The sequence below is a fragment of the Prionailurus bengalensis genome, chromosome D2, assembly GCF_016509475.1.
Source record: "Prionailurus bengalensis isolate Pbe53 chromosome D2, Fcat_Pben_1.1_paternal_pri, whole genome shotgun sequence".
NCBI lineage: Eukaryota > Metazoa > Chordata > Mammalia > Carnivora > Felidae > Prionailurus > Prionailurus bengalensis.
The window spans coordinates 86541488-86557313 of NC_057351.1; positions in this window are offsets into that span (position 1 = coordinate 86541488).

Below are 15826 nucleotides of genomic sequence, written 5' to 3' on the forward strand. Positions count from 1 at the left end.
CCCGGCTGGCTCTCCGGAGCCGAGGGACATCCCAGAAGGGACGGTGACGGCTCCGCCTGGTCCTGGTTTTACTGGAACATTTTGAGGGCCCCACCAGGACTGTCGGGGCCAGGCTGGGGCGTGTGTGTGTGGGGGGGGCACTTCAAGAGCCCCCCAGGACAGAAGAGCGTGAGACTCCCCTCCCCCCTGGTTCCTGTGGTTCTGGGCTTGACTCTGGGGGGCAGAGGGTGTGGGACACAGCAGAGCCAGAACCTCACCAGAACAGACCCTCAGGAGGAGCTGTGCTGGCCCCCAGGGTCCACAGCTGGAAGACTCGCCAGTCCGCCAGGGCAGGGCGAGCTTTGGAGGAAGGAGGGACCGTGCTCTCTTCCCCTCCCCTCCTGTCCTGCTCCGCGGGCCCTGCGCTCACAGCTGCCCTAAGGCCATCCCCCCGGTCTGGTGCCAGGGGCTGCCATGCCCACTCTGAGGGGAGAAGCGGCTTCTGTACGGTGCCGCCTGGATTTGGGGACAGCACCAAGGCAGAGAGAAGGCGTTCTTGGAAAGCTAGGCATGGCTCCTTGGAGAAGCACATCACAAACGGAGACGAGGACTCAGGGCCCCGGAGCCGGACAGCCACAGGAAGACCACTGAGTGCCCGGCCAGGGCTCCCAGCCCCATGCTCCCAGGTCACAGCAGCAGGAACACCCCCAGGCCCAGGCATGAGGATGGCCACTGGGGTGTGGGGGTTTGCGTCCAGGCGTCCCATCCCGACCACCATCGCAGGAGACAGAGACTGGCCCTGCCCCAGAGCTGTCCCTGGGCTGTCCTGGGCCCGTGCCCTCCTCCCAGCTGGGATGCCTGGCCCCAATATAGCTCTCAGACTGTGGCTCCCCGGTCCCTTAGCAGCCCTATCTCCGGGCGGATGCCACCTAGTCCTGCTCAGGGCCCTCTCCTGCCATTGGCTTGGGGTCCCCTCACATGACCAGCAGCCTGCTGGCTCAGCGCCCCTCAGGCAGCCCTTGCTGAAGCCCCCAGGCCCATCCGGCAGGAGGGTCTGGATGAGAGCCAGTCTCAGCTCCCCCTCCGCACCCCCACCCAGCCGGGGTGCACTGGCCCCTGGGCATGCAGGGACAGACAGCGCATCTAATTAAAAGGGAAGGTAGCTTTTTTTTTTTTTAAGTCTTTGTGACTGTTTCTTTAAGCAGCAAATTAATCATGTTTTCTTGTCAGTTTGATTTCATGGTACCCACGGCAAGCCTGTCCATGATAGTCTGTCATTCTTCCCAAGAACTGGGAGGCAGGGCCCACACCCGGCGCTGGCCCCGAACCTGGGTAGGTGGCTGGTCCCTGGCGACATCTGGGCGCCCTGGTGACTCAGGTGCTCTGCTTCTTCCCTCCACCTGCCCCCACCGTGACCCTGATGGATGGGGCCAGCACAAGGGCAGCAGGAAGTAGGGGGCTTGGGGTGTGGGGTGGGGGTGGGGACAGGTGCTGGGTGCTGGTTGGGAAAATGGAGGAGGAAGGCTCATGCCAGCTTGGAAGGGGCTGGGGAGGAGGTCCTCTCGACAGAGGGACCCCCCCCCCCCCCCCACCTCGAGCATGGCCCTGGCAGGAGGGACCAGCTTGCTCAGTGTGATGAGGTCCTGGGTGTAAATGGGGTGTGGAGTATGTGAGGCCGGGCTGGAGGGACATCCGGGAGCCCAGAGGGAGCAGTCCTGGGCCCTTCCAGCTCTGGGCCCTGCCTCCCATGGACCCCCTGCAGGAGCTGCTCTGCTCTGAGAACAGGGCTGTCTGGGCATGCCCCCCATGGACGGAGCCTGTCCCTTTAGCTTTCAAGGAGACTGGGGGCAGGGTACAGGGGGAATGTGGCCCCAGGAGCCAGCCAGGCCCAGCCTGGTGCGTCCTGGGCCTGGATGCCCCCCGGGGGAGGCTCATTCAGCCTCCAGCCCCACAGGCCCCTTCCCGCACCCAGCCTGGTCTCGGGAGAAGGAGCCAGCCCACCCCCCACCCCACCCCAGTCACCAGGGTCCTTGCTTCCCCCAGGGCTGGTCTATGGTCATTGACCCCTGGCCAGCTGGCATTGCTTTTGATGTCCGAGGCCTGGGGAGGACAGGAGGGTGACAGGTGGCGAACTTCCGGGTCTGTTTTCTGTCACGTGCCCCATCCCAGCCTATGCCCTGCTCCTCCAAGGGATGGGGTCTCAGTGCCCCCCACCAGGCTGCAGCATGAGGGCAGGGGCTGACAGAGGTGGGGACCGGCGGGGGCGGGGGAGGCTGGCAGGGGGCGGGGCTTACAGGGATGGGGCGGGGACAGGGCGGGGAGAGGGCGGGCTGACGGCGATGAAGCCCAGGCAGGGGGCAGGGACGGGAGAAGGGAGGGTGAGGGGGTGGGAGGGGGGCGGGCGGGGGATTGACAGGGGGCGGGGCTGACAGGGGCGGGGCTGACAGGGATGGGGACGGGGCAGGGAGGCGGGCAGGGGGCGGGGTTGGCGGGCGGGGGATTGACAGGGGGCGGGGCTGACGGGCGAGGCTGACAGGGATGGGTTCCAGGCAGGGACAGGGGGGCGGGGTTGACGGGCGGGGACGGACGGGGGCGGGGGCGGGGACGGGGACGGGGCGGGGGGGGGGGGGGGGGGAGGGGGGTCCGAGGACTCGGTGGAGGTGGGCCTAGGGGCTGGAGGGGCGTCCTCGGGGATGGAAGGGTCCCCGGATGGAGGAAGAAGAGCAGAGTTTCTGACCCGCTTCCACTTGGCCTCCTATTCGGGTCCCCTACAACAGAACGCCCTCTGCATTCCCATAGCAACCTGGGGTGCCACCCCGTTGTTCAGTTGGGGGACCCAGACCTGGAGAGGGCACGGCTTGGCCAGGGTGTTACCGGAGGCACTTGGAACCCGAGGTTTATGCCCATCCTGCCGCCTGCCAGGGGGGCCGACCCCTCTCCCGCCCTCAGACCCCACGGGTTCTGTGAACTGGCCGTTGGGGGCGCACCGGGGCCTGGGCCTGGAGAGGCCTGGGCTTCACGATGGGGACAGGGCGCTGTGCCACACACGTGGTGGGTGTTGGGCTGGGGCCCTAGGCCCCACAACTGCGCTTCTGCTCCCCAGGAAAGCACAGGAACCCACCACGTGCCTCCTGCTCTTGGGGGCAGTGAGGGTGGGGGCAGAGCAAACACAGGGTCCTCACTGGCGCTGAGGGGCTTTGCCACGCGGGTCGGGTCACCGCAGGCGCCCACATCTTCCAGCTGGTTTCTGACCCCGTCAGCCAGATTTAAGGGCCCCAAAGCCCTGGACACTCGGGGTCCTGCAGAGGTGGCTCCCCCACCCCCACCCCAGCATGCCTTCCCTTTGCTGCAAGAGTTCTTTCTCTCTAATTATGAAATAGCCACTGTTGGTGGTAGAAAATCAGCAAAATTAAAGCAGAAAATAAGAACCTGCAGTCTCCCCCACCTTCCCTACCCGGCGGGCCTTCTGCACATTTGCCCCCAGGTGGTCCTTCTGGGCCCTGGGTCCGCTCAGGAACACAGCCCCGGGGCCTCCCTTCCTGCCCCACCTGTAAGGGCAGCAGTCCTTCCTGATGCCAGAGTTGGCTTCCTTACCTTAGAGATCAGAGATCAGTTCGTAAGGCCCTTGGGTCTCTGGCGGGGCAGCCAGCACCCTCGACCCTGTGCTTTTACAGACTGGCTGGACATCACTGGCCACATGAGGGGGGCAGGGCTGTGGGGCTCCCCTCCATCCCCAGCGTGGCTGAGGGCAGAGGCCCAGGGCCCCAAACCTGGGAGCACCGCTTAAGGAACCCGAAGAAGGGTCTGGGATCAGTGTCCCCATTTGCAGACAAGGATTCGGAGGCTGAGGCCTCCTGGGGGGAGGCGGCCGTCAGTCGGCTTGGGCTGTTATGACAACGTACCATGGACCTGTGCTTCTCACGGACTGGAGGCTGGCAGTCCAAGGTCAAGGTGCCTCACGGTGTTTGGTAAGGGTCCCCCGTTGCTTCACAGACGGCCACCTTCTTCCGTGTGGTTGAGAGAGAGGAGAGAATGAGCCTGGTGTCTTCTTCTTACGCTGACCCTACCCGGGGGCCACCCTCACAGACTCATCTAAATGTAACCGCCTCCCAGGCTCCTCTCCAAAAAAAAAAAAAAAAGCCAGCCCGCTGGGGGTTAAGCTTCAACATAGGGACTTTGGGGGCCCAAACATCCAGTCCTTATCAGGGCAGGGGTGTCCACATGTAGAGTGCATCCTGGACCAGTGGGCCTCGGGACGGCTAGGAAAGCTGGCAGGAGCAGAGGTGGGGAGGCAAACACGGGCCCACCCAAGGGGCACCGGGCGGGGCGAAGGTGGGGCCAGGAGGGAGGCCTGCAGAAAGGGGAAGGGGCCATAGATAGGTGTGGGCAGCACGGGGGGTTCGGGGAACATGTGGGGAGAGCCCGAGCCCCTCACGGTGGGAGTGGCACTCCATGGGCTGCAGATCCCACGGGGAAGAGGCCCACGGCTGGGCTGCCTGGTCCTGCACCGGGTCTGTATAGGAAGGGACTGTCCCTCCCCCACAAAGAGGAGGGCTGGGGGCACACAGCTGAGGCCTGCTTCGGCATGGTCGCCGAGGCCCTGCCCAAACCACCGGCTCCCACCTGCTCCCTCCCACCACCCGTGGTTCCCGCTGGGGACAGTGCCCAGCCCTCCCCCCTCCCTCCTCCCTCCCACCACCCGTGGGTCCCGCTGGGGACAGTGCCCAGGATCGGCACCCACGGGGCAGCCGGAAGGGGAGATTTTAGAGCCGGCTGCTGTGATGCTGTCCCAGCCCTCAGGTCCCTAATCTGGATGCAGTTTGAAGCGTGGAGCTCCTAATGGCTATTTGTCGCAGAGACAACGGTCTCGATGATTCGTTTGAGCAATTGGCTGTGTATTATCAGCGTAGGTAGGGTTTGCAACAGAGCCAAGCACGTGGGTCCTGGAAGCGCCTCAGACCACCTGCCCCCGCCCTCTGGGGAGACGGGAAACCAGCACAAGCTGCATCGGCCACTCCCCCGCGCAGCGTCCGACTCAGCGGTGTTGAGAACATTCAGAGTCGGGGGTTGCAGAGCACAGCGGTCGCCCCCTGACGCGGTCCCCAGCCCCTGGCGCCCTGTCTCTAGGCGTGGCCTGTTCTGGACTTTTGGTGCAAATGGAATCCTACAGTGCGTGGACTTTGCCCTGGCTTCTCTCGCGTGGTCTCTCCAGCGCCCTTCGGCGTCCTGGCGCTTCTCCCCCTCCTCCGAGGATCACTGCTCCATCCGCGCGTGGGCCACGTGTCCTTCATGCGCTTTCTTTTTTTTTTAACGTTTTATTTATTTTTGAGACAGAGAGACAGAGCATGAACGGGGGAGGGGCAGAGAGAGGGGGAGACACAGGATGGAAGCAGGCTCCAGGCTCCGAGCCATCAGCCCAGAGCCCGACGCGGGGCTCGAACTCACGGACCGCGAGATCGTGACCTGAGCTGAAGTCGGACGCTCAACCGACTGAGCCACCCAGGTGCCCCTCATGCGCTTTCTTCTTGATGGACCTTGGGTGGTGTCTATCTCTTGGCCGTTATAAATAGCGCTGCCAAGGACGCTCACGCACGGGTCCCGTGTCGGTGTACGTCGGGGTCCCGTGGGTCATGGACACTTACGTCCTTTTTGTGAAGGCGTCATGATGGGGATTTGCAGTCTCAGGTGCTCTGATGTGACCCCAGCTCCCAGCTGTAGTCCGAGGAGCAGGCACTGAGACCCTCTGGCTTGCGGCCCTGCTGCCTGAGCTGGCCCTCCCCTACCGCATGGATGTGGACTTCCCACGCGACCCACGGCAGCGGCTACTGAGGGTAGTGGTGGGGCTGGGACTCCAGACACGGGTGCACAGACACACCCAAGCCTGCTGGTGCCCGCTGTTCAAGCTGCCTTTCTCACGCACGTCTGGCTGCGACACGTCAGCCCTTTGGGATGGTCCCTAACCAGCGGCTGCCCACACGATGAGTTAAGATCTGCTGGCCCATCGCGCTGGCCCACGGAGGCTGGAGAGGATAGTGACAAGGTGGTGAGGTCACCACCTGCAGCCTGTCCCCAGCCCCACCAGCCTGGTCATTCAGCGTCTGGCCCCAGAAGCCCCAAGCCCCCGCGGGATGCTCCTTCGGGCAAGAGCTGTCTCCACCCCACAGGCGCCTCTTCCCTGGATGGGACACTCGTGCCACCAGCCTCTCTGCTCGAGCCCCCAGCGCTTCGGAGCCCGTCTGTGTCCCCAGAGTGGTCTCACGGTGGGCATCAAACGCTCAGGGACCTAGCGTGTGGTGCTGGTGAGGCGCGGAGCGCACACCCAGCTGGCCGTGTGCTCCCTGGCCTGTGGCACAGGGCCGTGTTCTCCTGGCAGCGAAATGGAGCGTCCGTGTTCCGCCCGGTGGATGCCGCGCGCAGGCTGACCGCGCTCCCTCCAAACAAGCATCACTTCTGGGCTTAGCTCTACAGGAGTCCTGACTTTCTGATTCACACAGTGAGCCTTTTTTCCTTGAAATATTTAATGTGTTATGTTCCAACTTTAAACACATTCGCTCTGAAGTAGGCTAATTGTTTAGGTTGTTAAACTGAATTTGGCTCTGAGATCTTAAAACGGAAACGAGATCCTGGCAGATCTGGGCACCTAAACAGACAGTTTGGTGGGTCGGTTCGCCGGAAAAGGCACCTCTTTCTGCGGGATCTGGGGTCGGGCTTGTGTTTACTGGGACTGAGGTGGTTTTACCCGCTGGCACGGTACCCACGGTCGGAGTCAGGTGTCCAACCTCGATGCAGAAGCTCAGGAAAACCTCTGAAATGAGGTTTTTGGTTTAATCACTCTGAATGTAATGCTGAGATTAAATCACACGTGCAGTCAGAACGGAAAACGTCAGAGAAGAATTTCGGATCTGCACAGCTGGGAATGGAATGTTCTGGCCTGTCCTGGAGCGGGGCCATTTGCTGATGCCGTGCACATGTGCGCGTGTGCGTGTGCGTGCGCGTGTGTGGGACGCGTCAACACGGATTGCCCTTTCATCACCGTCGCTTCCTACAGGCCACCCTGGAGATGCCCACTGTCCTGTGGCTCACGGGCCGCGGAACCCAGGGCTGCGTGGCCCTGGGACCGGCCGCCCCACTCGCGGCTGGTGAGGGGCTGGGCTGTCCTAAGTCCCGCCATGCTCCGGTGGGGGTGTGGGAGGAAGGCCTGATGACAATTTTTTCCCATAATTCATGGACGGCAAAAAATTAATGAGCCTTATACTTTAGAGCAGTTTTGGGGTTACGGAAACGTGGGGCAGACAGTTCAGAGTTCCCGTTTCCCCTCCCCACGCCCCACCCCTGCTGTTCACAGCTGCTCTAGTGAGTGCCTTTGTTGAAGTCACCCAGCGAGTCCCAGTACATTATTATGAATTAATGTCCATAGTTTGCACTAGGGTCTCTCTCTGTGCAAACCCATACCTTCCGTGGGTTCTGACAAACGCGCGGCGACAATGTCACACGAAATAGTGCCACTGCCCTGAAAACCCCCTGCACTCCACCTGCTCATTTAGGTTTTCAATGAATAAAGACACATAAACTCACACACGAAGGCAGTTATTTTGAGATAATTATCAAAAGGCTAGACGCAGGCGTGCAAAGCGGTGGTGCGTGTGTCCCCCGCATGGCAGAGGCCCCGTGGTTTGGCGGTTGTGGGAAGCGTGGACGTTTGAAGCGTCTGCCACGAGAGGACGGGGACACAGGCGCATCTGTGGGTTACGGAGAAAATTCCCGGCACCGGGGACATTCCCAGTGGAGGGCAGTGCCAACTTTCAGGTGGAGGTTTGTGCAAAGACAGGTGTCATTTTCTCCTGCCCGAGTTCACAGGTCCCCTGAATTAAGGATCCCTGATCTGGGGGAAACACCAAACGCTTGTGGAGTCAGAACACACGCCAGTGTGAATACAAAGCCCAGTATGTGGCTTTGAAATCCACACCATCACAAGCAGCCAAGTGGGCCGGGCCCCGGGATCTCACACGGACAGAAAACGGGTTCATTGGGAGAAGCTGGGAGAAGCTGCAAGAGGGAGGGTAGTTATCGTTCACCGCGGAGCAGGCGTGAAGCCTGCGTCTCCGTGTCTCCCCGTGGCGGCGGGAGCCTCGCCCCAGCGCCGGGGGAAGCCGGGCGTCTGGCTCCCGAGGGCCCACAGCAGGCTGGACGCCCAGCCCCCGCACCGCCATCGTCTCCACGCGATTCCTCACGCGCCCGGTGGTAAGTGCCCTGGAAAGGACGGCGCAGTGCAAACTCTCCAGTGCTGTGTCCAGGACGAGCCCCGCAGAGCAGGTGTGGCCCGGCCTGGGCCTGGGCCCCCGCAGGCTTGCCCCAGGCCTTGGGACACAGGGGCTGCGCGGAGGGCCGTGCAGGTGCGGAGAGGGGAGAGCATCACCCTGGGGGCTGTAGGGAAAGGCCTCTGCAGGAGGGGTCCGTGAGCACAGAGACCCTCGAAGTGTGGCCTTCTGTGCACAGCACCTCCATGGGTCGGCGCCAGCCCGGGGCCAGAGCAGCCGCTCAGGGTCCCCGCCTGTTGCCCCTGTGCGAGGCCCTCCGGCTTGTCTCCCGCAGGCGCTGCGCCCAGGTCTCCTGCGGTCCCCCTGCCCGTGCCCACACAGGCCATTTTCTGCCCCACTTGTTTTGACCTCCTTCCTCGGGACCAGGGACCCTTCTCACCCCCTGGGTCCCAGAGACAGCCTGTCCACCCTCCCCTCCCCCACTCCCCTCGAGGTCTGGCTGCTGGGTCTGGCTCAGGTAGGGTCTTTCCCAAGTCACTGCTCCAACCGGGCACCCGGTGAGGCAGTGGGAATGATGGGCAGCCTGTTCAGGGCTTGAGGGACTTGAATGTCAACCTGCAGCCGGGGGGCTCAGCCACTGACTGTCCCTGTCCCTGTCCCTTCTGTGGTGTCTGCCACGCCCTCCATGTGGGGCCTGGCTCTGAGCCAACGAGCGAGTGGGGCAGGTGTGCTGGAGACCTCCCAGCAGGAAGGACAGGCGTCTGCTCCCCCTGCCCCAGCTTTGCATATTTGTCATTCTGAACACCCATCTGCCCCCCATGTCCCTGCGCGGATCCCTATGCTCCATCAAGAGCCCAAAAGGCAGGTCCTGGTGCACTCAGCCCTACCTGTCGGCGAGCAGGTAGCCTGGGTCTTGGCAGTGGTCCCTCATCTGGCTCAGCAGAGGCGCAGGACCAAGCCCTGCCCCCTATCCTGAACCCGCCCCCTGCTTAGAGATGTCCCTCCCTACTGCCTACTGCCCAGCTCGCTGTCCTTGTCCTGCCCCTTCTCCTGGGGAGGCAGGACCTCGGGCTGCTTTCTTCCTGGCTCCTTTCCTTCTCTCTGAGACGGCTTTTGTCTGAGGAAGTGATCCTGCCTAGTGGGCACTGCCGATGGGTCTGTGGGCACCATGGCTGGACAAGGGCAAGGCCCATTTCAGGATCTGGAGTGTCAGAGTCCTGGCCCCTGGGGGCCCCGGGGGGGGGGCTCTCGCCTGCCCCTGCCATCTCTCAGTCCTGTTCCTCGCCCAGTGGGTCCCACTCTGCCCACCGGCCATCTTCTCTACATCCAGACCGTGCCTACCTACAGCCTGAGTCCCAGGCGGGTTCCGAGGGGTTTGCCCGGCACCTGCTGGGAGCCCCTGAGACTCTGTGATGCCACGATGGTGACACCGTTTCCTAGGTAACTGCAGCCAGCCGCCAGGCCTGCCTACATGTTGTGGGGTGCAGGCCGGGGATGCCAGGTGGGAGGGTGTGTCCCCGCGTGTGTGTGAGAGTGGGGGTGAGGGTCGTGTGTGTCCGTGAGGGCATCTGTCCGGGGACTGTCTGCGGTTGTGGGTCTTTGTGGGGTGTGCCTGGCTGTCCCAGGTCTGTGTGCCGGCGTGTGTGACTGTGTCTCTTCGTGCCTGGAGGCTCAGGGAGGGCAACCTGGCCTAACCAAGCGCTAAGGTAGCCACGGTAAGGACTTCTGGCCACTCCCCACCTGCCCTGGGCCTTCTGGCAAATTCGCACCAGCAAACAACAGCGGGCCTGCCTGTGTGGTTGGCAGGACTGAGCCCTGGCCTGGCCCAAGGAGCTGGCCTGACCTGGCCCAAGGAGCTGGGCAGACCCAGGGTTGGGGGGTGCATGGGGAGGGGAGGGGGCGTGGCTAGCTCTCAGCAGGAAGCAGTTGGTTCCTCCAGTTCCTGGGGTGGTCCTCAAAGCCTACCACCCCCAGCTTCCTGTTGGCTCCTCCCTTTCCCTGCCCAGCCTCTCTGTGGGGACTGGTGGCCTCCCGTCCACTCCTGTCCCCTCCCGGGGATGATGGGTGGGGTCCCCGAGGCCCCCTGGCCCATGGGTTCTGAGGAGTGGCTTTGGAGCTGTGGGGGTCATGGGGCTAAGCCGCGGGCGGGTCGGTGTGCAGGTCACTCTGGAGGGCAGGGTGCCCTCACGTCACATCCTTCAGGCTCTGCCTCCCCTAGGTCTGCGTGTCAGTGATGGGGCCGCACCAGGTAAACAGTCCGGGCCATCGGGAAAGAAGACCATCCCCCGGGGGCCACAGGCCTGTTCTGTGGGCTGTGGGGGTGTGGACCTTGGCTAGGAGATCCAACAGCTTTGGTGGCCCCTTGCCTGGGGCCTGGGGACCTGGGGGGAGGTCCCAGGCAGGTCTGAAGTGTGGACTGGGGCAGACCCTGTGGAGGCTCCTCGGGAGCAATGTGGGGACAGGCTTGGAGGCCACCGGGCAGCGCCGGGGGCGGGGGCTGACCGGAGGTGCCTGGAACCCACGTGCCCCGTCCAGTGCCCCATGCTGGGGCCTGCCTGCGTGAGTCCGTGTTGAGGAGTGGACCAGAGATGAAACGAAAGCTCTGAGGTCACTCGCACACGGGAGCTTGGTGGCCACTCTGTGACTGGGGCCTCCGCTCCCTGGAGAAGCAGCCACATAAACGGGCGCAGAGCAGGGAGACCACACGAGGAGGCTCTCTGGACTCTCCAGGCCCAGCCCCAGCCAGCAGAGTCCCCGAAGGGCCTGGACCCGCCCAAGGGCTGAGAGGGAGCAGGTCCCTGGGCGGGGGGCAGGATTGGGGTGTGCTCCAGGGGGTCAGTGGCCCCAGGGCGCCCTTTGTTCAGCAGCAGATGTGACCACCCCCCACGCCCACGCCCCCAGGCGCAGGCCGGATGTGGACCCCATCCCTGGAGGGATGCACATTGGAGCCGATATATAGATTTTCCTCTCTGCTGACTGGACTGCGCCTGCGCTGGCGGCAAATGAAGGAATAAAAACACGCACAGTTTACGGTTCACACTTGAAACAAAAACGTCTCCCCCTTTGAGCTAACGTTGGATCAGGACAGACGAGATGTCAACCCGACGCTGAGGAATGAATCACCGCCGTGGCCGACATCCCGTGTTGGAGCCCCGGGGCCCCCTGGCCGGCCGTGCAGGGCCGGCCCGAGCGGCGGGTGCCCGTGCGCGGGGTCCGCCCAAGGATATAAATGACCCGGGCGGGAAATCAATGCTCCTGCTGAAAGCCTTTCTGCGGTAATGGAGGCTGTCAGGCTTGGTTCAACGTGAGCCCCGTCTGGGGGAGGAGAGAGAGTGGGAGGAGCGTTTCATTATGTAATTGTTATGGAGTCTAATTTAGCACAGATTCTCCCAGTTCCAGAAGCAACGGCAGAAGCATGGCTTTGGTGGCGGGACTGGTCTGTGTTCACACTAACTGAGAGACCTGGGGCGCCAGGTTGGGCAGAACAGACCCACAACGTCAGGTGGCCGCTGGCCTTCGCCGTCCGGCCCAGGGAGGCCGGGAGAGGGGAGGGGCTTCTCCCCTCCCCCCCCCACGGGTGCCTGCTGGTGCCCAGGGGGGCGGGGGCGGGGCTCAGCCTGGGGCTAGGTCTGGGTTTCAGCGCAGGTGCCGTGAGCAAAGGGGGGATGGGGGAGGGGTGGGGAGGAAAGTTCTTAGCTTCTAACCGCAGCCTGCCCTTTCTGGTGATTGGCCCCCATCCAGGAGCCCACTCAGAGTCACCTCTTAGACCCAGAGACACTCCTGTCACCGGGAAATTCTGAGGGATTTAGGACCTCTCTCTGAGGGGACAGAGGCCAATATATAATTTTTCTACCATTTTCTACCCTTCATTATGTGGTGGGTCTCATCCAATCAGTTGAAGACCTTAAGAGAAGAAGACTGTGGTCCCCTGAGAAGGAGGGAGCTCTGTCTCTGGGGAATTCTGGAGCCCAACTCTCCCCTGGGTGTTCAGCCTGCGGCCTGCCCTGGAGATTTAGGGCTCTCCAGTCCCCCACAGTCGTGTGAGCCAGCTCCTTAAAATCTCTCTCTGTCCCAACCTCCTTCCCTGTCTCTCCCTTTGTCTCTCTCTGTCTCTCTTGCTCCCCAGTGTTTCCCTTCTTCCTACAGTCACCAGGAAATCAAGATGCGGGAAGGGGCCACTCCCCCACACGCCAGAGCCTTAGGGAGGCCTTCCTGTCCCTCTGAGGGGGTTCTCTGGGGTTTGGGTCCCACCGGACGCCTCTGCAAAGTACAAAGGCTGTTGTCGACCTCTGGTGCACCACGAATCCAGGCCCTGTGTCCGGAGCACCACAGAGGACAGAGAAAACCAGCAGGAATGTGACCCGAAATCAGCCCACCCAGGCCCCAGGGCTCTCAGACTCCTGGATGACATGGCCTCGCCCCTGGGGCTGGGGCCTGCCGGCTTCCGGTCCTGCCCTGCTCAGCCTGGACCCCAGCCTCACCGTGGCCCTGGCTTTGCGCAAATGTGGGGATTTCCTCCTCGACGCAGGAGCGGCCTCTCCACAAACTCGGGCAAGAAAGCGGCCTCAGCTCCTGCAAACAGAGGCCGCCCTCAGAGCCCCCCGCTAGCCCCCCACGTCCTCAGAGCCCCTCTCCACCCTCAGACCCCCTGCCCCCCAGGGCCAGCCTTTCTGTTTATACTGTTGTTCTGTTCTGCTCCGGTTACAAAAACTGTAGCTGTTTATCGTGTCTCACTAAGAAAGTGGAAACGAATAGGTAAAGAAGAAAATTAGAGTTCCCGCGATCCAGGGCGCTCACAGTCGCCTCTGGCATAATCTCCTGGAGAACCACGCACATCCGGGCACGCTCGCAGGGACACAGGTGCGTGCGTGGACAGTGCTGTGGAAATCAGCATCACTTCTCACACAGTTTCTCATGCGTTAACACGTGTTCAAAACCAAAAGAACCTTAATGGCCCCCCGGTGCCCCCCACCCAGCGTCCCCCAAGGAATCCACTGCTCCTGACATGTTCTCTGCTGCCGAGATTCCGTGTTTGTGAACAGCCCTCGATGAGCGTGTCTGTCCTGGTCTGAGAGGCCGTGCCCCCCAGGGGTGTGTTGGTGGACAGATTGCTGGATCCGACCAGGAGGGCCCCGGGCGTTCGGGCCCCTCGGGGACGGCAGCCCTGAATTCCGCCGCGTGGGCCAAGCCCGCAGGGCACCGGCAGTGTGGCCCCCGAGGAGCAGGACCCGTGGGCGCCGTGGGCACCGTGAGTGGTCCCTGGAGTTCCCTGGTCAGGAGCAGACGCCCGCCCTGCAGCGCATGGTGGCGACCTCTCCTGTCTCTTTAAGCACTCTGGTGCGTTTTCTAGAAACTTGGAGGGGTCCTGTCCTCAACCGTTTGCAAAATGGCTTTATCGAGCTCTAAGGCCTGTGCCCTTCACCTCACCACGTCAGGCAACTCTGGAAGAGCTCGTCACCTCCAGGCCAAGCGCCTCCCCCTTGCCCGTTACGGGCAACCCCCCTCCCCCAGCGCCTGGCCCCCACAAAGCCGCTTTCTGGCTCCTTCCCTTTACCTTTCCTGGACTGTTCACGTGAATGCAGCCGGCTGGTACGTGGACTTTGCACCCGGCCCCCCTCGAGCGCCTCACTCGCCATGTTGCTCCGCGGCTCGCGCGTGTCCGTGATTCCCTTCTTTCCGCGGCTGAGAAACGGTCCCCGTGCCTGTGCCGCACTTCGGCCGCCCGTGGGCACTCGGCTCACTTCCAGCGCCTGCCTGCCGGGCCCCGGCCGCTGAGAACATGCGTGCACACGCCTCGCGCGGACGCATGTCCTCATGTCTCGGGCACATGTCTACGAGTGGGCTGCCGGGTCGTGGGGCGACTCACGTTCAGGGAGCCGCCAGGCTGTCTTCCGTGGTGGCGCCACTGTGCATTCCCCCCGGCCGTGAGCCAGGGCTCCGCTGTCACTGCACCCTCCCCGGCACCCTTTATTATCTGTCCTTTTAATTCCATCAGCTGGGCGTGGAGCCGATGCCATGCCTGTCCCGCGAGAGGGGACAGATGGACGAGCCACAGCAGGCCGCAGGTGGCACCCGCCAAAGCAATGAGTTCTAGAAAACGTGAGTTGGTGATTGGCGACATTCGTGCCTACGACTTGAGGCAGAAACAGAATTAAAAATAAAACTGGTCGGGGGCCGCTGGGTGGCTCAGGCGGTTGAGCATCTGTGACTTCGGCTCAGGTCATGATCTCGCGGTGCGTGAGTTCGAGCCCCGCGTCGGGCTCTGTGCTGACAGCTTAGAGCCTGGAGCCTGCTTCGGATTCTGTGTCTCCTCCTCTCTCTGTCCCTCCCCTGCTCACGCTCTGTCTCTCTCTGTCTCAAAAATAAATAAAGAGGGGCATCTGGCTGGCTCAGTCGGTTAAGCGTCTGCCTTCCGCTCAGGTCCTAATCTCGCGGTCTGTGAGTTTGAGCCCCGCGTCGGGCTCTGTGCTGACAGCTTAGAGCCTGGAGCCTATTTCCGATTCTCTGTCTCCTTCTCTCTGACCCTCCCCCGTTCATGCTCTGTCTCTCTCTGTCTCAAAAATAAACGTTAAAGGGGCACCTGGGTGGCGCAGTCGGTTAAGCGTCCGACTTCAGCCAGGTCACGATCTCGCGGTCCGGGAGTTCGAGCCCCGCGTCAGGCTCTGGGCTGATGGCTCAGAGCCTGGAGCCTGTTTCCGATTCTGTGTCTCCCTCTCTCTCTGCCCCTCCTCCGTTCATGCTCTGTCTCTCTCTGTCCCAAAAATAAATAAACGTTGGAAAAAAAAAAATTTAAAAAAAAAAAAAAATAAAATAAACGTTAAAAAAAAAATTAAAAAAAAAAACTGGTTGGAGGCGTCTGGGGGCTCAGTCGGTTGAGTGTCTGAGTTCTGACTTTGGCTCTGGTCATGATCTCACGGTTCGTGAGTTTGAGCCCCACGTCAGGGTCTCTGCTGGCAGGGTGACCTGTGCTCTCTCTCTCTCTCTCTTTCAAAATAATTAAACTTAAAAAAAAAAATGTTCATCTATTTAAAAAAATGAAGCTGGCTAAAATCCCCAATTCTCCTGATCTGTATCTTGATTTCAATTTTATTTTTTTGTTTTTAGATGTTCATTTAAACATTGACGCTCCCGCTGGCCCTGCTCTGTCTCCTCCCAGCTGACCGTAGGAGCAGGTGGGTGCCCATGCGTGTGGGCAGGGGTGCGTCGTTGACCAAAGCGAGTTCTTAGCACACCTCCGTATCGTGACCAGCGAAGTCACCAGCCCCGAAGGCTGACGGGTCAGGTCCCCTCGGCACCAGCAGGAGCAGGAGGGGGAGGAACGACGGGGAACAGCAGGGAACAGGGCATCTCGTGGAAGCATCTGGAAGCATCCACGCCCCAGATGACCCGGCACCACAGGAAGGGGTGGGCGCGACGGGCCTTGTCTCTACTTCATGTGCTTGGACACGTCCGTGCACTGTGGTTGCCAGGTAGAGGGAGGGCCGGGAACATTCTGAAGAGCCAGACCCCAAAGGTTGCTCTGCGGGCCCAGTGGTTCCTCCCCGAGGTCACCAGAGCCGACTACGGGTCCACATGGCAGAGAGGAGGGG